A 26,108-nucleotide genomic window follows, 5' to 3' on the forward strand; every position below is an offset into this window, starting at 1 on the left:
AGACGGTCATGTACAGAGGAGGGATAGAGAAGATATTGGTAGACGGATGCTGGAATTGGAGCTGCCAGGCAAGAGGTCTCGAGGAAGACCAAAGAGAAGATTTATGGACATAGTGAGGGAGGATATGAAGGTAGTTGGTGTGAGAGAGGAGGATACAGAGAATAGGGTTAGATGGAGAAAATTGACCGGCTGTGGCGACCCCTGACGGCAAAAGCCGAAAGAAGAAGAAGAAGACGTAGGAGAAGAAAGATGTGACATCTCAAGAGGACGGTATCAGTACTCGGTGTAATTTGGGCTTTAAAGGATTTACCCGTTACGTAACACGGCACAAGCTTGAGGACAAGCGTGACGCATGCGCGTTGTAACTCTCGACGACAACACAAATCATAAGCGTATATACGGAGTGTGAACCGAGGAGTGAGTTTTTTGAGATAAAAGGGAAGCGTCCCTCCAGCACCGAAGGTATGCGTCCTTATTTCTGAGTGTATTTGAACATATGCGTTGACGTTGGTTGTCTTTCTCGATGAAAAGGTCGACCGCGGCATCTGATGGAAACGGGGCAGGTATTAAATGTTGCCCGTCGTATGGAGGCTCCGGGCTGGGGGAAGGTCTGTGGCAGCACCGAGCATTTTGGATACAATGCTTCCCCCTTAAAATTCCCATTGTTTAATTGGCTACAGTGAGAGCACATTGAGGCTCATTTTGTAAAGCTCATCTGTTAAGATTATTAAGAAGTCATGATCAGGTTGACTTAAATCCAACTATGTCGATTTCACTTTGGTTTGGGGCAAGATTTGTTACGCAACGCTACTATGTGAATCCGCGTCTGGATAACTGTTTTTAATAGTTATTTTTGTTGAAGTTAGAAGAGCAGAAAATTAGAATACACATTTTTTTAGTGATGGGCTTGTCCGTTTGTTTGATTGTTTTTTACCATTTAGTGTTTTCAGCGTTCGCCTCGTGCCTTTCCCCCGTCCCGCACGCACGCACACACACACACATCCACACACACACACACCCACCACACACACACGGCGGCCCGTCCCGCTCCTAACGAACGACACTTGGGAACTTTGTGTTCCCTTTGGCTGAAAGGCAGTTTATGACCATGGAATATACACTTTCCCTCCATCGAAGCATTTTATTTTTTTTGCTGCTTCTCTTGTGCGCCGACTGGTCACCGGCTGCGTTTGAGCGCGAGAAAAAAAAGTGCGCGCTCAGCGCTTTGCTTATACATCTTGGCGTTTGCATTATAATCTGTATCATCTCTGCAGCTCTGGGGTCAGAACACTTGTCTTAAATTTTGCCTTTTAGTGTTAAAGTACTGTAAATTATTTGAACGAGTGGAAGTAACTTGTGGCCAGTCACATGTCCCAACCATGTTCCTGGAACATCATGTACCATCAGTGCCTACTGGGATTGTATTCTCAGCTTGAAAAAAACTGATGGTCTTTTGTTATGGAACCTCCCCCATCCATTATAAATGGCGCATTAGCACTAAGGATGATCTTCAGATATAGTTTGATATACAGTTCTCAAATGGTGAAGAGGGAGCGGAGCCAGAAGGCGGAGCTCTCAATTTAATTGATCTACATTCCTACCCTTACTTATGATCACAAGCTGTGGGTAGTGACCAAAAGAACGAGATCGTGGATACAAGCATCCGAAATTAGTTTTCTCTGTAGGGACTGTCAGAAGTTCTGTCATCCAGGTGGAGCTCATGGTAGAGTCGCTGCCCCTCCGCAGAGCGGAGTCAGATGAGCTGGCTTGGACATTTGGTCAGGGTGCCTCCCAGGGGAGGTATTCCAGGCATGTCCATCTGGGAGGAGGTCACAGGGAAGACCCAGGACACGCTGGAGAGACTGTGTCTCAAGGTTGGTCTGGGAACACCTAGAGGTCCCCCCAGAAAAGCTGGACCATGTGGCGGGGGGAGAGGGAGTTCTGGGCCTCACTGCTTCAGCTGCTGTTCCCGTGACCTGACTCTGGATAAGCGGTGCAAGATGGATGGATGGATATTTATCGCAAAATTTGTCTCATATTAAAGAAATACTTTACTGCTGAACCACAGACTTTATTACAAAAGCTCTCCATCATACTGTAGAAGTCAGGTTGTTGATTTTGAAATTGACAAATAACTCCATAAAAGTTCACCTTAAAAGATTTAGTTGGTTTCCCTTTAGCACATTTAAATTCAGATTTTGGGAGATCTTTTTTATTAAACCAAATCAAAGTATGACATGTGATTTGTGTGCAGTTATCATCGTAATAATCATAACTTATTAATCCCTCACCGGGGAATTCCTTCTCTACATTTAACCCATCATGGATGAACCATGAGCAGTTGTCTGCCGTCTATCAGGGCCAGGGGAGCAGTTAGGGGTTCAGTATCTTGCTCAACAACACTTGAACACACTAGGAGGAGCTAGGAATTGGATCAGGAATATTGGGCTCCAAGGATAATTGCTCTACCTCCTGCGCCACGCCGTCCCGATGTGATTTGTATTTCTACTATTTAGATTACCCAGTGGTCTCAGAGTTCAAAATCGAACGACAGAGCATCCCATCCATCCATCCATCCATCCATCCATCCATCCATCCATCCATCCATCCTCTGTCACTTATTCTTTACACAGGGTCTTGGGGGATGCTGGAGCCTATCACAGCTGTCATCGGGCAAGAGGCAGGGTACATACTGGACGCCAGTCAATCTCAGGGCCACATATACAAACATACGATCATTCACTCATTCGTGTCATTTTTTTCCCAATTTTCTTCCAATTAACCTGCTGCATGTTTTTGGACTGTGGGAGGAAACTAGGGGAAACCCATGCAGAACATGCAAACTCCACACAGAAAGGTCCCCTTGTCGGAATTCAATCTGGTGGCTTCATGCTGTGAGACCGAAGCGCTAACTACTGCGCCACTGTGCCACCCAAAACCATCACTCTTGAAAAATGTTTTATGTTTCCGTCTTGTATTTCTGAGTAGAGCTGAAAGTAATAACATAAAATGCTGTAGCTTCTGCAAAAAAATTCTGTCACTAAATTAAAGTTTTTTTTCTGTGAGAATTTGAATTGCCATTTGTAAGTGTATACATACTGTATTGATGATCTAAGTCTTTACCTGAAGGAAACACAACTAAAGAACCATTTTGGGAGTAAAGCCCATCATGCTAATATTAGGAATGATGCTCATGCCAAGTCAGGATTAGGACTAGACTTGCAGAGTGCAAATCTGTCCACTAAGCACCAACAGCTAAACTTTTCATACAGCTCGCATTTGAAAAGGAAGTTTGCACAAACCGTGTTTATTGAGCAGTGAACGTCATAAACAACTTTGTCAGTAGCAATGTCTGTAGGAATTGAACAGTAACAATTTTTTTCAATTTCTTCACAACATTAAAAGTATTTTCAGCTTCCTCCAAAAATATTTGTGAATAAGGAGTTATGACTTAACACATGATAAACTTAAAACGTTATTTGTGTTGAGAGTTCTCAAATATATTTTGAATTTGGATTATTTTTGTGATTAACTGTTTTCTCTAATCAATTGACAGCACCTCATCTATTGCCTCAATTTTTTGGGGTGGGCCATATACAGTAATAGGCCTTGTAGGTTAATGCGCTGTCAAGCTCACTGTCAAAACTCCTCTCATCAGCTTTTCACAACAATTTTAGCAGTTTGCTTATCAATTTTCAAATGTCGTCCAGTGTCTCAATCAGTCCAGTGTCTCAATCATAGCCCTTAATCAAGATTCAAGATTCAAAGATTTGGAGTTTCTATTGTCATATGTACAGTGTGGAAATGTGTTTCCCCGGTACAATCAAATTCCTAAATTGCTGTCCAGTGCATTTGGATTTGTATTGACAATGAATAGGCAATGTAAACATTATTATATATATGAACGGTGTTGGCAGTGCAAGTAAAATATTGAATGCAGCTTGGTGTGCAACTCACCGAGTGCAGGCTGATATGGTGAGTACAGTTCAAATGTGCAGTCTGGCATTTAAAGTGCAGAAAAGAAGAACGAGTGTCAGCTGTTTAGGAATCTTGATGACAGTGGGGTAGAACAAGTTCTTCAGTTGTGTCCTTTTACATTTCACATTCCTATATCTCTGGCCTGAGGGTTGGAGTGTGAACAGTCTGTGGGTGGGCGAGGTCCTTGGCAAGGGAGGCAGCCCTCCTATGAATTCTGCAGTGAAGGATGCTCTCTAGATGCTCTGCAGAGAAGGCAGCGGGGTTCTGGTGATCCTCGCTGCCGTCTTCGGCAACTTGCCAAACCTCCTCAGGAAGTACAGCTGCTGTTGAGCCCTCTTAACCATCTGCGTGGTGTTGAGGGACCAGGTGAGATCCTCACTTACTGTGGGGCTAAAAAGCATTTAGTCAGCCACCAATTGTGCCAGTTCTTCCACTTAAAAATTTAAGTGGCCTGTAATTTTAAGAGGCCTGTAATTTTCATCATACACCTATCATCTTTTTAAGTGGGAGAATCTGCACAATCGGTGGCTGACTAAGTACTTTTTTTGCCCCAAGGTATGTGGATACTCAGGTATTTGAAGCTGCTCACCCTCTCAACCTCAAGACCTTAGAGGAACAGTGGCTGATGAGGTCTCCTCTCCTTCCTCATGCAGACTGTTATCTACATGGTCCTGTCCGTGTTGAAGGTGAGGTTGTTGTCCCCACACCAATTCACCTGACTAGCCACCTCCATCCTGAAGGCTATTTAGTCTCTGCCGGCGATATGTCCATTCACTGCGGTGTCATCTGCAAACTTCAGGATGATGTTATCCTCATGGGAGGCAACATGGTTATGGGTGAACAGGGTGTAGAGCAGGGGTGTCAAACTCAGATTCACAGTGGGTCGAAATTAAGCAGTGAAATAAAGTCACGGGCCAAACCCAATATTTAATGAAAAATCAACTGCAACGAATATGTAATGTTTAGCCTTTTTATATGGGAACAAACTTTAGTTATGCTTAAACTGAGAATCTTGAACAACAAAAGCTTGATATTGCAAACACATGAGCAATTAAATTTGACATAAAAGACACATCAGTGTTATTCATTTCTTATTTAAATAAATAAATAAAGTATGTCTCTTCCTGTACCCTTTTCAGGTTACTTTTTAAAGAAACTCTTTTTCAAAGCCAACAACAAAATAACCAAAAATAATAATTTCATTCAATAAAAATCCAACATTTCAACTATTGACAGACCATGTCTTGCAGTAGAAAAAGTGCGTAAGAAACATATATTCAAGCTTAGTTTACTACACTCTGATTTACTCTGCACATTTGTCTAAGCCAGATACCTGGCATCTTTTCGAAGATGCAAGTTCATCAATGTCTGGGGTCAGGGTCTGAGTCTAGTAAATCCTCAGGACAGAGGGAAGGTGTTCATCAGTGAGTCTACTTCTGTGAGTTGTTTTGTTCACCTATAGCATTGAGAACAGTTATTGACATACATATGTGCTGCCGAACATTGAGAGCATTCGGGCAGCTTGGGTGCTCAATTGGGACATTGTGTGGGGTAGGAAACATGGAAACTGCAGCACCAACAGAGTCATATTTTGATTTGAGCATTTCATTACAACGGAGTTCAATTAGCTCCATTTGGAGACAGGTTGGTTTCCACGTCGATTGCAAAAGGACTAAGCAGTTCAAATCTCTCTTTCTGAGCCTCAAAGTCAGCAAATAGGCGTGAAAGCTTGGCGCTGAGGTTGTTGATTTTTTTCAGTAAACTGTGTGCTAGGCAGCGCAGCTGGAGAAATTTGCTCTGCCATGGTTTGGCAGCACAGGAAATTACCCAAGTTTCCTTGCAGCATCTGAGTCTTCCACAGGCTTATGTTATATTCTTTTGTCAGGCGCTAGCTCCGCACACAAGACAAACAGGTCTGTCCTTTATACTCATGAACAGATAATCTGCCTCCCGCCTGTCTTGAAAGCTCTTATTGTCCATCTTTCATTTGTCCATTTTTGTGGAGGGGGAAATTAATTTGCCCAATGTGACTGTAGCATGGTTGTTAATGACTGTTACCAGAAAAAAGGAGCGCTTGCAGGTTTGATGAAGTGCCAATTTACTAGCAAAGCTTTTTGGGATTTGTAGTATTAGTGGTACATGCGGTGGGCCAGCTTTATTGGACATTTGATATGATCTCACGGGCCAGTTCTAATTACACTGCGTGCCAAATTTGGCCCACGGGCCTGAGTTTGACACATGTGGTGTAGAGGATGGGACTGAGGTCACATCCCTGAGAAGGGCCAGAGGGCCAGCCACTTCTATTTTCTGAAGCGGCTGAGGTCCTTCAACCTCTCCAGGACTATGCTTAGGATATTCTATGAGTCTGTGGCAGCCAGTGCTATCTTCTATGCTAGGGTGTGCTGGGGTAGCAGGCTGAAGGTAGCAGATGCCACCAGACTTAACAGGCTGATCCTCAAGGCCAGTGACATTGTGGACGTGAAGCTAAATCCTCTGATGGTAACGTCAATAATTAGAATGCTTCACAAAGTGAAGGACATGTAGGATAGTGTGTCCAATCCTCTCAATAACAGGAAATAATTCCTGCTTGTGGCCATCAAACTGTACAACTCCTCACTGAAGGATTCAAGGGTTTTTATTAGCATTCTTCTCTGACAGAACGGAGCAAAATTTGTTTTCTCAGGTCCAGTACACAATAAGGAGTAGCGATCGAAGATCATAAAAAAAAAGTTGTGTGTGACATGCACGGTACATGAAAAATAAAAAAAAAAAGAATATAACAAAACTCTACTAAACCATTATACAGTATTAACAAAACTCTACTAAACCATTATACAGTAAATAATACAAAATGAGTATAGATGATAAATAGCATTAATATGATAAGGTGCAAAATGGGAAAATTGGCCAGGTATGAGAATGACAGAGTGAATGGTAGTCTGTTTATGTGGCCCTGCCACCCTGGGTGTACCAGGGTGCTCGTGCCCGATGCTCGGATAGACTCCAACATCCCCTGCCACCCTGAGTAGGATAAGTAGTGGACGATGAGTTGTTCTGTCAAGCAGCCTATTGAGGGGCACCACTGTTCAGCAATCTACAGCAATGCTGTGGGGAAGAGACTGATGCATCTTAGTTGACTGGCTTCATCAGTGTGATAATTTCTTCTGTGCCATAGCCATAATTAATGTTAGTTTAGTGCAAGTGAATTTAGTGAATAACTACAGTTTGTCCCTCAGTGATACCGTGGCATGATATCGTGTTACAGCTTGTGGCACGTTTGTGGGGGACTGATCGTGCAGACAAGGATTGACTTGCTGAAGATGTACTATGTTTTACTGTCTTGAATTTGAGTGGGAACTGTACAAATCATTGCCTAAGAAAGTGGTAAAAATGATTGGAATGATACAGAAAATACATATACCGTATTTTTCAGACTATAAGTCGCAGTTTTTTTTCATAGTTTGGCCAGGGGTGCGACTTATACGCTGGAGCGACCTATGTGTGAAATTATTGAGCTCTCTTTGTCACGGGCCGCAGGGCGGACTCGGGCAGGGAACCACACCTTCAAGGCTGAAATCAGAGTTTGAGCTCTTTTATTTAGGTAGGCAGGGTGTCGCTGACAATTCCCTGGCCCCGAGACAGAGTTGCACAAGGCCGGGTCTCACCAGGCTGGGTCCCAGGCAGAGTTGCAGGCAGGGCATCTCGGGAAGGCAGAGTTGCAGGAAAGGGCCCCAGGCAGGGTGGCAGGAAGAGGTCAAGGCAGGATCTCAGGCAGAATTACAGGAGGGGCCCCAGGCAGGGTTACAAGAAGGGCCCCACAATCCTTCAGCCCTGGGACCTCTAGTCAATCCCTCCTTCGAGCCTTCTTGATCCCTTGTGAATTCCCCGGCCCTGAGCAGAGCGTGCCGCTGCTCTTTATGGGGCCGGGTAATTAGCGGCAGCTGGCGCAGATTGCCAATTTGATCCAGCAGTGTCAGACCCTGACACTCTTGCTCTTATGTGTTTCTGTCTGTGTCTGCGTGTGTGTCAGCGATAGTCACACACGCCAACCAATCAAAATTCAGCAGGGGCGGGTCATGGCAGAAGTGCGTTGTGAAAAAAAGATGCTACCAGCGACTTCCATACCTATGAAAATTGATCGTTTCAACATTTGCGGTAACTTATAAAAACAACTGAGAAGGGCTGAACAAAAATGGCACTGAAAAGAAAATCATATTCTGCAGGTTACAGGCCGGAAGTAGTGAAATATGCAGCCGAAAACGGCAATCGGGCAGCAGAAAGAAAGTTTGAAGTTAGTGAGAGACTTGTAAAGGACTGGCAAAAAGCCGAGGTTTCTCTTACTGAAATGAAGAAAACTAAAAAAGCTAATTGCGGGCTAAAACCTCGCTGGCCATAGCTAGAGGAATGAGTTCACACATGGGTGCTTGAGCAACGTGCTGCTGGGAGAGGCTTGTCAACAGTACAGTTGCATCTTCACACCCAGGTAGTTGCAAAGGAGATGAACATAAATTACTTTGCGGGAGGACCTTCCTTGGTGTTACCGCTGCATGCAACACAGTCGCCTCTCTATCAGGCAAGGACACCATCCAGTCGGGATTCAGAAAGGGTGGAATAATTGGAACTGCAAGTGACAATGACTCTGACGTACCGGTAGAAGAGGAAGCGGTGCATTGTCTACCTTCGGAGTTGGCGGAGTTGTTCAGAAGTGACACCGAAGAAGAAGATTTTGTTGGACTTAGTGATTAAGAGTGACACTAATTGTTTGGTTGTAGCATGTGCTATATACGATAATTATTTGAATAACTCTTACCGTAATATGTTATGTTAACATAGCCTACCAGGCAGTTCTCAGTTTGTTGTTTATGCGTCATATAGGCTATACTAGCCTTTACTTATTCAGCCTGTTGTTCTCTATTCCATTTTTATTTTAAATTGCCTTTCAAGATGTAATGTCTATTCTTGGTGTTGGATTTTATCAAATAAATTTCCCCCCAAAAATGCGACTTATACTCCTGTGCGACTTATATATGTTTTTTTTGTTCTTTATTATGTATTTTTTGCCGGTGCGACTTAAAATCCGGAACGACGTATTGTCCGAAAAATACGGTAGATCAGTGGACAAAAATATTTATTTGTGTTATCATTATTAGTTAATTTTTCATTTGTTGCTTCCCCTGACTGCACACAACTGGTTTGATGCACCTCAGAAATTAATATGGTACAGGTTGCTGAGAACAATGCAGCCCTGGGGGGGACAGGCCAGTGTCTCCCTGAGCACAAAGGCCCAAATTTGCGTCAGGAACGGCATCCAGCGTAAAACTTGCGTCTAAACCAAATATGCGAATCGAACATAAGAATCTCATACCGAATTGGTTGAGGCCCGGGTTACCAATTACCGACATTTGTTCCGATAGCATACGGGTACCAGTTGAAAATGGGCTACTGTGGGTTGAAGAAGGAGGGGAGGAAGCCGTGTTCGGAAGCAGAGAGAGAAGAGGAAAGGCAAGAGTCTGGGTCCGAATGTAGGGACTTTTAATATTGGGACAATGACAGGAAAAGGTATAGAGTTGGTTGACATGATGCAGAGAAGGAAGGTGGAAATACTGCGTGTCCAGGAGACCAGGTGGAAAGGTAGTAATGCAATAAAATTAGGGAAGAGACAGGAAGAGAACTGGAATAGGAGTTATGTTGAAGGAGGAGTTTGTGAGGAATGTTTTGAAAGTGAAAAGATGTTGTTTGTGGCTCTACGCCACAGGTGGTATGTGAGTTAGAATTGGAGAAGTTCTGGAATGAAAGAGCTTCAATGGACATGTTGGTGCAGGCAATAGAGGGGATGAAGAAGTGATGGGCAGGTTTGGTAACCAGGACAGGAATGCAGGGGGACAGAAAGTGGTAGTCTTTGCAAAAAGGTTGGAAATGGCTGTAGTGAATACTTTTTTTTCTAACAGCGGAAACATGAAGTGTTTGTGATGCTTGTTTAACATTAAATTAAATAAAAAGTTTAATAAAGTTTGAAAAGTTCAGCTTGTGGCTAGCATGGAGCTAATGCTAACAAAGACACACATAAACATAGAACTCACGTGTGTGTGTATGTAATATTGTTAGCTCCGTGTTAGTGTCCCAGCCCTCATTTTCCCCGTTCTTGTGCGTATGTTGCGCCAGGACGTGTATTAAGCGCTGCTGCCTTCCCCGGTGCTGCTACAGCGGCAGGTTGTTTACGTCGGTGGTTTACATGTGTATTCAGGCAGGGGCTGGGCACTGTGGGCACGGTCACGTTGCCGGTATAGTCCAGGTGCTTCGAAGCATGAGACAGACAGACCTAACTATTTAGCACTGAGGTAGTGCTTACACATACAGCGGGCTGCACTAACAGTAAACTTTCATATTAAGGTGGGGGCCTCAAACTATCGTCCCGCGGGCCGCAGTTGGCCCGCGGGACGATAGTTTGAGGCCCCTTATGTAAACAGTGCGTAAACAGTGCCTTCATCATTGTGTTCAGTTGAGAGGAATAAGCGTGGATTCAAGCGTGGATAGACAAGGCAGTGACAAACTCATGTTGCTTTCAATAGCTGAAACAAATGTGTTTCAAGATTCAACTATGCCTCTAAACGAATACTCTTATTCGATAAATTGTTGAGTGCATTTGGCACAGTTAGATGTATCTGAGGCTCATGTTTTTTAGTTGATCATATTCAAGAGTGTGTTTTGGTTTTTGTTTGTGAAAAGAAGCTTATGTGTCAGAATATTTTACTTATCTATTTTATGATGCTGATTAAAATTTGATGTTTTTTTTCTGGCTTTCAGTATTTGTGTGGTGTGGGGCTTTAGTGGCACTATTACTAAATCATTGGCACTGTGTCTGAGTCCTGTGGTTGTGTAGCCTTTACAAATATATATATATATATATATATATATATATATATATATATATTAGGGGTGTAAATCAGAGCCATCATCACGATTCAATCCGATTCGATTTCTCAAGGCAACGATTCGATCGATTCGATATGATTTTTTTAACCACGATTTTTTAATACGATATGTTTTTGGCCCTTTTTGAACTGCTCGGTAACTTTTGTGGGAAAAATGTACTCAGCTGGGCAGGGCGCTGTGCTTTTTCTGAACATTCGCCTTCAACAACACCATGCCGTCTTTTCAGGTGAGCCGACAAATTAGAAGTGTTGCCACAGTAGCTAACTTCAATTCGACATTCTTTACATATCGCCACATCCTTTACCAATTCTTTCCCGTTTTTGGGGAAGCCGAAATACTTCCACACGAACAATTTTAAACCTACAGGAGTGTGTAAGTCCGCGTCCTTCTCAGCCATATCAATGTCCGCCTCCCAAATGTTTAAATGCGAGTGCTATGCCAAAGAGGGTGTGTCCGCTGAAAGACTGTGCTGAAAGAGGGTAAGGGAAGCGAAGTAGGTGGAGACAAAGTAGGTTACCGCAACCCGCAGCACGGAGTGAGAATTACGCCTCAGAGCAGACTAAAAATAGACAGGTAAAATGCATACATGGATCGATACTCTTGCGGACGTGTCGATGCATCGGATCGTCAGCTGTCGCTAATTAGCAGTGTAAAAAAAATCGATATGTATCGATATACCGATCCGATATATCGATATCGATATGTATCGATATATCTTGTAGCGATATATCGATACATATCGACATATCGATATATCTTGTAGCGATATATCGATATCACAGCACAAAAGACCCTGGTTCGATTCTGACAGGGCACCTTTTTATGTGGAGTTCACATGTTCTTCCCATGTCTGTGTAAGATTCCTCCGGGTTCTCTGGTTTCCTCCCACAGTTCAAAAATATGCACACATCTGAGAAAACTGCCCAGATATGTGAATGAGCAAGTGAATGGTTGTTTGTCTATGTGGCCCTCTGATTGACTGGTGACCAGTCCAGGCTGTTCTCTTGCCTGATGTTCCAGCAAGCTCCAGCATCCCTGAGTAGGATAAGTGGTAGACATTGGATGGATACTGGTGTTATACAAGAAAAATATTTTATTGAGGTAAGAGTGTGTTGCAATTGCAGTGATACAGAAGTAAAATTATAATTTGGGTTAATGCTACTTTCATCTTACTGGTTGAAAATACAATCACTTCTTCAACATTCTTGATAGATGTTAGATAATTTGTGTTTAATTTCTAACATTTTCTATTACAAGACTGTAGCACAACTCTCACTGTCACTTTTAGTTCTTGTAAAAGCTTGTTTTGACAACATTCCATGCTAGGCAGTTAGTGTCACGGTAAGTTACCCTATTAAGAATAATTTGGTATTTTTAAGGGTCTTGTTTCTTCATGGATGGTTGTGTGGTTTTTCGGCCTTGCCCCAAGGGAATGCCATCCTGCTTTAATAAGAACTGCCATGCATCTGCTTACAAAAACACTTTCAGCTGCCAGCTTTGTTTCTTTGTCACTAACAAAGATAGTTCCTGCTTCAGTGTGTGTGCGCATGTGTTTTTGTGAGTGGGAGACAGAAGCAGCAAGGATTGCTAGCCCAGTAGTTTTGCTGTCCTCTTAATTTATAGCCAGACGGTGACCATTTAGTCACCCACCTATTTTTCCTTTGCAGTTATATAACCAGAAATGGCTGTTTCTAGAGAATTTCTACAAATGGGATTCTATAAGATATCAGAGTTGATTTGTGGTTTAACTTGATCTCAAAATGTGAGATATAGTATCTGGTGTGGCACAAAGTAAGAAGAGGGTGAATGGCAAATTGAACTTATCCTATGACTGATAACTAATTTTTTCAGAATTTCCCAATGTATTTTTTTAATTATATTTATTTACCTTTATTTAACCAGGAAAGTCCCATTGAGATTAAAAACCTATTTTCAAGGGACTCCTGGCCAAGAGGCTGCAAAAGAATACAGTTACATTTGAAATGAAATTAAAATGACATACAAATCATATAAAACAGTTACAAATAAGTGAAGTGGTCTCAAGTGCTCTCAATCTGGACTTCAATAAAACAAGTTCCGTGAGTTTCCAATCCTTTTGCAACATGATCCATGTAGAGGGGGCAGAATAGACAAAAGCCTTTTTTCCCAGTTTCATGCGGACAAATGGAACAGAAAGAAAAAGCTGATCATTAGGATGTAAACCATAAGAATCAGCACTGCTCTGTATAATCAAGTTACAAATGTAAGAGGGCAAACATCCCAGCACAGTCTTGTAAAAAAGTGCACCAGTGAATAAATCTCCTGGTGGACAAAGAAGACCCTCCAACTCAAGAATACAGCTCACAGTGATGGGTTAAGGCCCTAGAGTTAGTTACAAACCTCAAAGCAGCATGATACACTGCATCAACCTTACTCAGACACTTAGCTGAAGCATTTATATACAAAAGGTTTCCATAATCTAAAATGGATAAAAAAGTTGCTGTGACAAGTTGCTTTTTGACCTCAAAAGAAAAACAACATTTATTTTGGAATAAAGGACCAAGTTTCAATTTGAGTTTCTTCACAAGATTCTCAATATGAGGCTTAAAAGACAAAGTGTCATCAAGCAAGACACCAAGATATTAGTATACATAAACCACATCAATTTCACTTTCCTCAAAAGTGGACACTGTGGGGATAACTTGCTGGCTCTTGCTGAAACAACATTAGTTCGGTTTTGTCAGTTTTAAGGACTAATTTTAGTTGCAAAAGTGTGTGCTGGACCACATTAGAAGCTTTCTGCAGAGATTCAATAGCAGCAGCAGGGGATGAGCCAAAGCAGTAAATTATTGTGTCATCTGCATAAAAATGCATGCCAGCATTAGAGACATTTTGTCCTAATTCATTCATCCACTCCCTTGTGGATGCTCAAGAAATTACAACACAGGTCATTGGATTTAATACACTGGGTCCTGTCACTCAAATAATTTGTGAACCAGGAAATGACATGCTCTGAAAGACCAAAACTGATGAGCCTTTGTTTTAAGACTGTGTGGTCCACAGGGTCAAACACCTTTGACAAATCAATAAAAAGTGCACCACAGTACTGTTTTTTATCAAGAGCTACTAGTATATCATTAATCACTTTTGTTGCAGCAGTAATAGTGCTGTGTTTTTTTTCCTAAAGCCTGATTGCAACTTTGATAGACGCTCATTGAAGAATAGAAACTCTTTAAGTTGATCACACACAAGACATTCAAGAATTTTGGACAAAATGCATAAATTAGAAATTGGTCTATAATTTGATAAAACTGTTGGATCACCTCCTTTTAAGGGAGGGACAATAAAGCAGACTTCCAAACTAAAGGAATTTTTTTGTTTTCAATTGACAAATTTAAAAGCACGGCAGGAGGCTGTGCAATAAAATCAGCTGCCATTTTCAGAAAATAAGGCTCAATTAGGGGTCTTTCTGTGATTTAAACTTTTTAGAGCCTTATGAACTTGCTGTACAGTAAAAGGCACAAATGCAAAGGGTTCTTGTGAAAATATTTGAGTGTTTGTATAGTGAGGCACAGAAGTTACTCCTGTAGAGTCAAATAATGAACCAGATGCTACAAAATGATCATTGAAGTAATTTGAAATCTCAGCTCTATCATATATTTGGACTGAGTCTTTTAAAACAAAAGTAGGAAGCACCTGATCGCATTTGTTCACAGATAATGACTTAATCACTTTCCAAAATTTCTGTGGGTTATTAAGATTCTCAGTAGTGACAGACAAGTAATATTCAGATTTAGCCTTTTTAATAAAAGAAGTGCATTTATTTCTCTGTTGTCTAAGGATAGACCAGTCACTAGCAGAAACACTTTTCCTGGCTTTGGCCCATGCCACATTACGCTGGGGAATGAGATCAGATAGTTCAGAAGAAAACCAGGGGTTTTCCCGCCCCTTTACCCTGAATTTCCTCATAGGAGCATGCTTATTTACAATTTTCTCAAAGTGGTCTCAAAAAAAGGTCCAAGTGATCTCAACATCTGGTATTAGGCCTATTTGTTCCCAATCGACCAAGGACAAATCATGATGATAGGCCTGTTCATTAAATTTCTTCAAACTTATAAAAATAATGTGCGGTTTAAATTTGGGGATTTTTGTGTCTCTGCATGCTGCTACAACACAATGTGCACTCAAATCATTGCAAAAAACGCCTACAGATGAAAATTTATGTGGAACATTTATCAAAATTAAATCGATCAAAGTAGACTTTTCAGGGCATTTAACATTTGGCCTAATTGGATGATTGATCAACTGGCTAAAATTTGCAGAATCACAGAAGGATTTAAATTCTTCAGAAGCTGTGTTTAACCAATCCCAATTGAGGTCTCTTGCCATTAAAAACTCATTGTAGTTTAATTTGGACAGAAGCTGCCTTAAGGATGACATTGCCTCTTTAATGGCAGATGAAGGTCTATAACAACCAACTACAGTTATAGAAAGGGGTTTGGTATTTTCTACATTCAAGGCCAGAAACTCCATTTGTTTCAAAATGGACTTAGACAGGACAACTGAAGTATTAAATTTTGATTTTACATGGATGGCTACACCACCACCTTTTTGTAGGCCTGTCAGTGCGATAGACATTGTATCCATTTATACTAATGTCATGGTTTGTGATAGATTTTGTCAGACATCTTTCAGAGATTATCACAATGTCCGCACCAGTTGATTTAACCCAAATTTTCACCATGTCCATTTTAGGTAATAAACTGTGCACATTAAGATGAATACTTTTGAGACCAGACATTGATTTGAAATCAACAGGAGTCTTGATACATTGCAGTCCAGGACCAGGGTTAGGCTGCACATTTCCAGATAAAAGCAAAAGCACGATAATCATGAATCTTTGCTTCAGATTACTTTTTGGAACAATATTTTTGTTTGTTGACTCCAAGCAATTCTTATCACTAAGTGTGAGATCATACAAAGTTGGAACATTTTGAAGTTTAAGTAGCTCCCTTGATACATCGAACCAGGAGTTTAAGAACCAGACCAAATGAGTCTGTGATTGCCCGTACACAGTATTACAATCAGTTCCACTATGGTAAGTGTCCAAAAACACAACACATTGTTATGGGTACTCAACCAGGAAACATTGTTTGGTCTCATGTCACCGGCTGCCAATAAGCATACCAAAATAATGAAAAATGCCATTGTCCTTCACTTTAGCTCCAAGAGAAGTGTAGCAGGCTCCAGGAGAAGTGTAGGTCTCCTGGCCCAACTTGGAGGACTATCGACCAGAATGAATGGAAAGGTGTACAAGACAGTGGTGAGACCAGCGATGCTGTATGGCCTAGAAACAGTTGCAATGACCAAAAGATAGGAGGCAGAGCTAGAGGCTGTAGAGATGAAGATGTTTAGCTTCTCTTTGGGTGTGACCAGGATGGATACGATCAGGAATGAGTCTAGCGGAGGAACAGCACATGTTAGATTTTTTGGAGAGAAGGTCAGAGAAGCTAGACTGAGATGGTTCGGTCAGGTATAAAGGAGGGATAGTGAATAAATTGGTAGACGGATGCTGGAATTGGAGCTGCCAGCCAGGAGGTCTTGAGGAAGACCAAAGAGAAGATTTATGGACATATTGAGTGAGAATATAAAGGTAGTTGGTGTGAGAGACGAAGATACAGAGATTAGGGTTCAATGGAGAAAGTTGATTCGCTGTGGCAAGCCCTGAAGGGAAAAGCCGAAAGAAGAAAAAGAAGAAAAGATTAATATTATTTAATTTTTTAATTTTTTGACACAGTCTGTTATGCTGCTGTGACAAAGGAATTTCCCCTATGGGGATCGATAAAGTTTATTTTCCCTTCTCTTATCTTATCACGAGTACAATCTAAAAAAACTCATGAATTACCTTTTCTGTAAGAATGACAAGCATGGGATGCTCATTCAATATACAGTTTATTTAATGGGAATAAAGTGTGCCAGAATAAAACTTGTTCACACACTGTGCTTGCTTTAGCAGTGAAGTGGAAAGTTGTGTAGTCTGTAGTTGGTTTATGCATGGGTCTCTGGTATTCAATCCCCCTGCCCTGAGGGCTCGGCTCTCATACAAAAACATAATACATAGTGAGCTTTGTGGTTGCCCGACAGTGGAGTCAGTATGTGAGGCCACATTAGTATATGACACAAAATATAGTAGAGGTACTTCTCTACCAAGCTGTACATTAACTCTTCATTTCATTAATGTATTCTTGCAAACACCAGACAATATGGAGTGTGTCTGGATCCATTTATTTGTTTATGCAAAGCCATTTGACGATAAAGAGGCACAGCAGTTAGGAGGATCTGTGAGTCAGTTCCATGGGAAAGGCAAGACTGAGGTTGTTGCAAAATGTAGACAAACAAGCACAGTCACTGGCATCCCCTCTGGACACCTGTGTGCTGTATTGACATGTCTTTTAGTGCAGCACATTAAAAATCTAGGAAGGACTGAACGTTTTTTTGTTTGGAAGTTAATAGTGGGATTTCACCTTCTCCTATTTTGAAGCAATACCATTCACATAAATGGTGCAGCTTGGTCACATCCTCGGTGAAGAACCAAGGGTCACGGGGTGGTCCGGGTCTCAGATATTCAGACATCGACACCTGGGCGGCCCAGCAATGGATGATCAACCCCCGGGCTTGTAACTAAGCAGCATACTACTTCATGGATCCCCCCCTCCTTATCCACAGCTGCCTTGAAGCCTTCTTTGCAGCTATGCTGATGTTCTTGGTGGCTCTATTGTCCTGCAACCCTCTAAGACCAAGGAGCTTGAGAGCTTGGTGCAGGAACTACTGTAGAAATCTGCCGCAGCCCATCTCAATGGGCTCGCAGCGGGCCTTCCATTCATTCTCCCTCCTGCAGGACTAAATCAGCTCTATGTACTCAACCCTCTTCTGAACTTGGGCCTCCTCAATCCATTCTTCCTGAGGGACTGTGAGTTCAGAGTAGTACCTCTTGCCTGGAGGAGTCAGGTGTTGACACTATGTCCTGCCTAAGTGCAGATTTGGCGATCTGCTCCACTCTCCCTCCCAAGGTCCACTTGCTGCACCAAGGCAAGGGAGGTGGGCAAGCTGGGGTCCTCTGTTGTTTTGGAGTACTCTCACCAGCCCTGACAAGGGTGACATTATCCCTTCCTGGGCGCTGGTACTTGCTCTGCTATATGCCAGTGCAGATGGTTTGCAATAAGGCATATTAGTAATAAGCATATGATATAAAATGTAATGTTTTTTTCAACATTAGTAAAATCATTCATGCATAAGCTGCTTTTGCCTTTTCTCTTGTTTGTAGTGTGTATCATATTTCAGCTGGGTTTTTAAGTACTTAGGATCAGCAATTGAGAGTGTAGAAAAGAGGTGAAGAAACAGGTTCAAGCAGGTTGGAACAATGGGAGAAAAGTGTCAGGGGTACTATGCTAGAGAAGAATATCAGCCAGAATGAAAGGAAAGGTAGGAGTTGTGGGACATCATTTGTTTGATGTTTTGGAGATAAGGTCAGAGAAGCCAGATTGAGATGATTTGGTCATGTACAGAGGGGGGATAGTGAATATATTGGTAGAAGGATGCCTGGTTTGGAATTGCCAGGCAGGAGCACTGGAGGAAGAACAAAGAGAAGATTAATGGACTTAATGAAAGAGAACATGGACATGGATGAGGACATTCACATGTTGTGCATGTATCACTATTTAATGTTTATGACAGTAAATCTTGAGACAGATACTGTGCAATAAGTAATTTTGTCAAAAATAACTTGATAATCTCATAACTGTAAGCACAGCTGATTTCTCCAGGAACACTGCTATGAAGGTTTCATCAGCGATCAAGGAGTATTAACTGGGATTTGTGGTGGCAGATGGATTGCCTTCAAATTCAAAGCAGCTATTTATGGAGCACAATACTGTTTAGACACAGGTTAGCTTTTTTTGATAATATCACATTTTTTACTGTATATGTAACACAGGTGATACATTTATTATTGCGCCCATAAGTTAACTCAGCTGAGTTCGGCTGAAATGGCCCCAGTCACTTAAGCAGATATTGAAAAACAGCATGAAAATGTGGGAACATTATTCGAGGACCACTATTAGTAAGCAACTCTTTGGCTTTTCACAAATCAAAGTTTGTGTATCACTGCTGCTTGTCATATTATGACTAAGGCACTTTTCTAAAACAAGGAAATTAGATAAGTGTTTTAAATTTAAGGCCTTACTCTTTTGTAGGGAATTTGTAATTGCATTTTGAAGAAACAAAATATCTTTGTAATTTACTGGATTACGTGATTCATCTATGGAATATTTGAATGTTAAGTTATTAAATTACATCATTTGCTAAGGGAATAGCATACGAATTTAAATATTTTGATTTGCCCTTCACTAACAATTCAACCCAGAGTCTTTAAGTGAGATTTTTAGTGCGATTGGCTACAAGACCACATTAACTGAGACCAAGAGTTGACTGAGACCAGAGGGTACCAATACCAAGACTTAAGGGGCTGAAACCAAGTGAAGACCAAGACCATTCACACACACACCTGCACACACACTCACACATGCACACATGTTACATGCTGTCCCAGCCATCTGAGTACTACCTTGCAGATCTTTGTGTGTCCTCTCCTTGGTTGTTTTGAATGTGTATTCTTTGTGGCTTATAATGCCAAACTTAATTACTATAGAACTTGTAAACATATCTGTGGCTTCTTCACATCCACTGCGCTACTCTTCGTCCAACCTCTGAGTCAGGGCGAAGGGGGAGGAAAAGAGTGGCAGCCATTGGTGAAAGTAATGGAAATGATGTATCTTTTAAGAGCCATGTTTTTAAGAGCAATTTTTTTCCAACTAACCTTTTGACAGTTTTTGGACTGTGGAAAAACTGGAGGATCCCCACACAGACAGAACATGCAAACTCCACATAGAAAGGCTCTCTGTGTGAATTGAACCACTGTCCTCAGCTGTTTCTACAAAGGACAAAAAGCCCACGAAAACTGAGCTCCACAATTATTGGGACATGCAAAACCTTTCCACCACAAGAAGATGGTGGGTCTAGGAGAGGATTTTGAAATGAATATCCTTTATAATTCCTTGAAAAAGATCTCCCAAAAACTACCTCAGAAAACATGTGTTTTTTTTAAATCTCTTTTGAGATTCTTTTAGCATTTAATCATAAGAATCTGCCATGTATCCTGTTCTCTCACACCAACTAACTTTTTCATGACATCCATAAATCTTCTCTTTGGTCCTGCCCTAGTCTTCCTGCCTGGCAGTTCCAACCCCAGAACTTATCTCAAAAATGTCTAACGTGCTTTCCCTCCGATGGACTCATTCCTGATCTTATACATCCTCGTCACTCCCAAACAGAACCTCCACATCTTCAGCTACCTCCAGCTCTGCTTCCTCTCTTTTCTTCCTTCCAAAAGCATACCTCCACTTCTGTTTTTCCTTCACCTGTTCCCTGCTCTCACTACAGATCACAGTGTCATTTGCAAACATCATGGTCCATGGAGATCTGTCCGCCTGTCCATCACCTCCTGACTGATGTTGTCTTCTTCTTCTTCTTCTTCTTTCGGCTTTTCCCGTTAGGGGTCGCCACAGCGAGTCAACTTTCTCCATCTAACCCTATTCTCTGTATCCTCCTCTCTCACACCAACTACCTTCATATCCTCTCTCACTACATCCATAAATCTTCTCTTTGGTCTTCCTCGAGACCTCTTGCCTGGCAGCTCCAATTCCAGCATCCGTCTACCAATATATTCAATATCTCTTCTCTGTACATGACCGAACCATCTCAGTCTGGCTTTTATGACCTTCTCTCCAAAACATCGAACGTGTGCCGTCCCTCTGATAGACTCATTCCTGATCCTATCCATCCTGGTCACTCCCAAAGAGAACCTCAACATCTTCATCTCTGCAACCTCTAGTTCTGCCTGCTGTCTTTTGGTCATTGTAACAGTTTCTAGTCCATACATCATCGCTGGTCTCACCACTGTCTTGTACACCTTTCCTTTTATTCTGGCCGATAGTCTTCTATCACATAGTACCCCTGACACTTTTCTCCACCCATTCCAACCTGCTTGGACCCGTCTCTTCACCTCTTTTCCGCACTCTCCGTTGCTCTGGACTGTTGACCCTAAGTACCTGAAATCCTCCAGCTTCTTGATCTCCACTCCCTGTAGCCTCACCGCTCCACCCGAGTTCCTCTCGTTCACACACATATATTCTGTCTTGCTGCGACTAACTTTCATTCCTCTCCTTTCCAGAGCATACCTCCACCTCTCTAGATTTTCCTCTACCTGTTGTCTGCTCTCACTACAGATCACAATGTCATCTGCAAACATCATGGTCCATGGGGATTCCTGTCTAACCTCATCTGTCAGCCTATCCATCACCATTGCGAACAAGAAGGGGCTCAGAGCTGATCCCTGATGGAGTCCCACCTCCACCTTGAACTTCTCTGTCACCCCTACAGCACACCGTACCAGTGTCTCACAGCTAGCATACATGTCCTGCACCAGTCTAACATACTTCTCTGCCACTCCAGACTTCCTCATACAATACCAGAGCTCCTCTCTTGGCACCCTGTCATATGCTTTTTCTAGGTCTACAAAAACACAATGTAACTCCCTCTGGCCTTCTCTGTACTTTTCTATTAACATTCTCAACGCAAATACTGCATCTGTAGTACTCTTCCTAGGCATGAAGCCATACTGCTGTTCACAGATGCTGACTTCTGCTCTAAGTCTAGTTTCCACTACTCTTTCCCATAACTTCATTGTATGGCTCATCAACTTTATCCCTCTGTAGTTGCCACAATTCTGCACATCCCCTTTATTCTTAAAAATAGGCACCATCACACTTTGTCTCCATTCTTCAGGCATCTTCTCACTCTCTAAGATCCTGTTGAATAATCTAGTCAGGAAATCTTCCGCTGCCTCTCCTAGACACTTCCACACCTCCACAGGTATATCATCAGGACCAACTGCCTTTCCACTCTTCATCCTCTTCAATGCCTTCCTCACTTCACTTTTACTAATTTTTGCTACTTTGTGGTCTACGATAATCACCTCTTCTACCCTTGCCTCTCTTTCATTTTCCACATTCATCAGTTCTTCAAAGTACTCTTTCCATCTTCCCATCACTCTTCTAGCATCTGTCAATACATTTCCCCCTCTGTCCTTTATCACCCGGACCTGTTGTATATCCTTTCCATCTTTATCTCTCTGTTTCGCCAACCTGTATAGATCATTCTCACCCTCCTTACTATCCAACCGAGTATACAAGTCATCATAAGCCCTTTGTTTTGCCTTTGCTACCTCCATCTTTACCTTTCGCCGCACCTCCCTGAACTCCTGTCTGTTCTCTTCAGTCCTCTCAGTATCCCACTTCTTTTTCGCTAACCGCTTTCTCTGTATACACTCCTGCACTTCCTCATTCCACCACCAAGTCTCCTTATCTACTTTCCTTCCAGATGACACACCAAGTACTCTTCTACCTGTCTCCCTGATAACACTAGCTGTTGTTGTCCAATCATCTGGAAGCTCACCCTGACCACCCAGACCCTTTCTCAATTCCTCCCTGAAAACCATGCAACACTCCTCCCTTTTCAGCTTCCACCATTTTGTCCTCTGCTCTGCCTTTGTCCTCTTCATCTTCCTTGTCACCAGAGTCATCCTACAAACCACCATCCTATGCTGTATGGCTACACTCTCACCTACAACTACTTTGCAGTCACTGATCTCTCTCAGGTTACCTCGTCTATACAAGATGTAGTCTACCTGCGTGCTCCTACCTCCGCTCTTATAAGTTACCCTATGTTCCTGTTTTTTCTGGAAAAAGGTGTTCACTACAGCCATTTCCATCCTTTTTGCAAAATCTACCACCATCTGTCCCTCTGCATTCCTATCCTGGATACCAAATCTGCCCATCACTTCTTCATCCCCTCTATTGCCTTCACCGACATGCCCATTGAAGTCTGCACCAATGACCACTCTCTCATTTCTGGGAATATTCTGCATCACTTCATCTAACTCATTCCAGAACTTCTCCTTCTCTTCAGATTCACATCCCACCTGCGGGGCATAGCCACTAACAACATTGAGCATCACACCTTCGATTTCCAGTTTCAGACTCATAAGTCTATCTGACATTCTTTTCACCTCTAGGACGTTCCTAACAAACTCCTCCTTCAAGATAACTCCTACTCCATTTCTCTTCTTGTCAGTACCATAATAGTACAACTTAAAGCCTGCTCCTAAGCTTCTAGCCTTACTACCTTTCCACCTGGTCTCCTGGACACACAGTATATCCACCTTTCTTCTCTGCATCATGTCCACCAACTCTCTACCTTTTCCTGTGATAGTCCCAATATTCAAAGTCCCTACTCTCAGTCCCAGACTCTTTCCTTTCCTCCTCTCCCTCTGCTTCCGAACACGCACTCCTCCTCTTCTTCTTGTTCTTGTTCTTCGACCCACAGTAGCCCAATTTCCATTAGTACCCTGTAGGTCATCAGTACCAATGGCGGTCGTTGTTAACCCGGTCCGCGACCGATCCGGTATGGTATAGTTTTGGTTGTCTCGCATATTTGGTTTTGGCAAAAGTTTTACGCCGGATGCCCTTCCTGACGCAACCCTCTGCATTTATCCGGGCTTGGGACCGGCACAGGGAGACACTGGTCCGTGTCCCCCCAAGGCAGGCTTGGAGAGGCACGGGCCAGTGCCGCCCTGAGGCTGCATTTCCTGAACTGATGTTGTACTGAACCTTATTAACAAACTCCTCCTTCAAAGTAACGTCTACTTAATATCTCTTCTTAGTAATGCAATGATAGTAGAACTTAAAACCCTCACCGAAGCTTCTCACCTTGCTACCACCAAGGCAAGGGGGCTGGGCAAGCTGGTGTCCTCTGCTGTTTTGGGGTACTCTCACCTGACCTGACAAAGGTGATATTATCCCTTACTGGGGGCTGGTACTTGCTTTCCTGTATGCCACTGCAGATGGTTTGAAATAAGTCATATTAATAATAAGCATATGATATATAATGTAGGTTTTTTTTTCAACATTAGTAATTATTTATTAGTAAAATCATATTCATGCATAAGCTGCTTTTGCCTTTTGTCTTACTTGTAATGTTTATCATAATTGAGCTGAGTTTTTAAGTGTTTAGGATCGATTCAGATTCAAAGCAATGGAGAGTGTAGAAAATAGGTGAAGAAACGGATTCAAGCAGGTTGGAACTGAGGGAGAAAAGTGTCAGGGGGACTGTCCCTCTGATGGATTAATTCCTGATCCTATCCATCCTTGTCACTCCAAAAGAGAACCTGGTCGGCTGGACACACAGTATATCCACTTTCCCTCTGCATCATGCCAACCAACTCTTCGTCTTCTCCTTTCGACTTATCTCTTCGGGGGTTGCCACTGCGAATAAACTTTCTCCATCTAACCCGATTCTCTGTATCCTCGTCTCTCACACCAACTACCGTCATATCCTCTCTCACTGCGACCATAAATCTTCTCTTTGGTCTTCCTCGAGGCCTCCTGCCTGGCAGCTCCAATTCCAGCATCTGTCTACCAATATATTTACCATCCCTCCTTTGTTCATGACCGAACCACCTCAGTCTGGCTTCTCTGACTTTCTCTCCAAAACATCTAACATGTGCTGTTCCTCTGATAATCTCATTCTTGATCCTATCCATCCTGGTCACTCCCAAAGGGCAGCTTAACATCTTCATCTCTACAACCTCTATCTCTGCCTCCTGTCTTTTGGTCATTGTAACTGTTTCTAGGCCATACAGCATCGCTGGTCTCACCACTGTCTTGTACACCTTTTCTTTCATTCTGGCTGATTTGGGTACTATGTGATAGAAGACTGACACTTTCCTTCAGCCATTCAAACCTGCTTGAACCTGTCTCTTCACCTCTTTTCCACAACCTCCATTGCTCTGAACTCTTGACCCCAAGTGCCTGAAATCCTCCAAGTTATTGATCTCCACTCCCTGTAGCCCCACTGTGTAGCTCAGTGGTAGAGTGCATGCTTTGCATGTGTGAGGGTCATTGACTCTATTGGCATCCCCACTGTAAGTTGCTTTGGAGAAAAGCATCTGCCAAATGACTGTGTTCTATTCTCACCGTTCTACCTTAGCTCCTCTCATTCACACACATATATTTTGTCTTGCTGTGACTTATTTTAATTTCTCTCCTTTCCAGCGCATACCTCCACCTCTAGATTATCCTCTATCTGTTTTCTGCTCTCAACACTGATCACAATGTCATCTGCAAACATTATGGTACATCATGGTTCATGGAGATTCCTGTCTAACCTCATCTGCCAGCCTGTCCATCACCACTGCAAACAAGAAAGTGCTTAGACCTGATTCCTGATGGAGTCCCACCTCCCCCTTGAACTTTTCTGTTAGCCCTACAGCACAACACACCACTGTCTCACAGCTACAATACATGTCTAACATACTTCTCTGCTATTCAATACTTCCTCATTCAATACCAGAGCTCCTCTGTTGGCATCCTGTCATATGCTTTTTCTAGGTCTACAAAAACTCAATGCAGCTCCCTCTGGCCTTCTCTGTACTTTTCTATGAGCATTCTCAAAGCAAATGTTAGATTGAACATGTGAACATGTAGCTCAATGGTAGAGCGCATGTTTCGCATGTGGGAGGTCCTGAGTTAAATCCCCGGCATCTCCACTGTAAGTCCCTTTTGACAGAAGCGTCTGCAAAAATGACTGTATACTGTATACAGATACTGCATGTGTTGTACTCTATTCTAGTAATGAAGCCATACTGTGGTTCACATATGCTGACCTCTGCTCTCAGTCTAGTTTCCACTACTCTTTCCCATAACTTCATTGTATGGCTTATCAACTTCACCCCTCTATAGTTGCCGCAATTCTGCACATCCCCTTTATTCTTAAAAATAGGCACCATCACACTTTGTCTCCATTCTTCAGGCATCTTCTCACTCGCTAAGATCCTGTTGAATAATCTAGTCAGAGAATCTACCGCTGCCTCTCCTAGACACTTCCACACCTCCACAGGTATGTCATCAGGACCAAGTACCTTTCCACTTTTCATCCTCTTCAGTGCCTTCCTCACTTCACTTTTACTAATCTGCTAATTTGTGGTCTACAATAGTCACGTCTTCTACCCTTGCGTCTCTTTCATTTTCCACATTCATCAGCTC

General features: G+C 42.4%; 1 protein-coding gene and 1 pseudogene across 3 annotated transcripts in view; both read left to right on the top strand.

Moving 5' to 3' along the window:
- Nucleotides 1-263: 263 nt before the first annotated feature.
- Nucleotides 264-26,108, top strand: part of fam169aa (family with sequence similarity 169 member Aa) — a 47,850-nt gene continuing 22,005 nt past the window's right edge. Inside the window, exon 1 of one of the 3 annotated variants that reach the window (XM_086170041.1) lies at nt 264-462. The gene's annotated coding sequence lies outside the window, so the exon portion shown is untranslated. Of the gene's footprint in view, nt 463-4,646; nt 4,665-26,108 lie in introns of those variants that run through there. The other 2 variants (XM_086170038.1, XM_086170039.1) reach the window with 2 other exon arrangements.
- LOC147221787 (uncharacterized) lies at nt 17,910-22,870 on the top strand (annotated as a pseudogene).

The sequence above is a fragment of the Fistularia commersonii genome, chromosome 22 (genome assembly GCF_037954325.1).
Source record: "Fistularia commersonii isolate RoL2024-O1a breed Wild chromosome 22, RoL_Fcom_v1.0, whole genome shotgun sequence".
Taxonomy (NCBI): domain Eukaryota; kingdom Metazoa; phylum Chordata; class Actinopteri; order Syngnathiformes; family Fistulariidae; genus Fistularia; species Fistularia commersonii.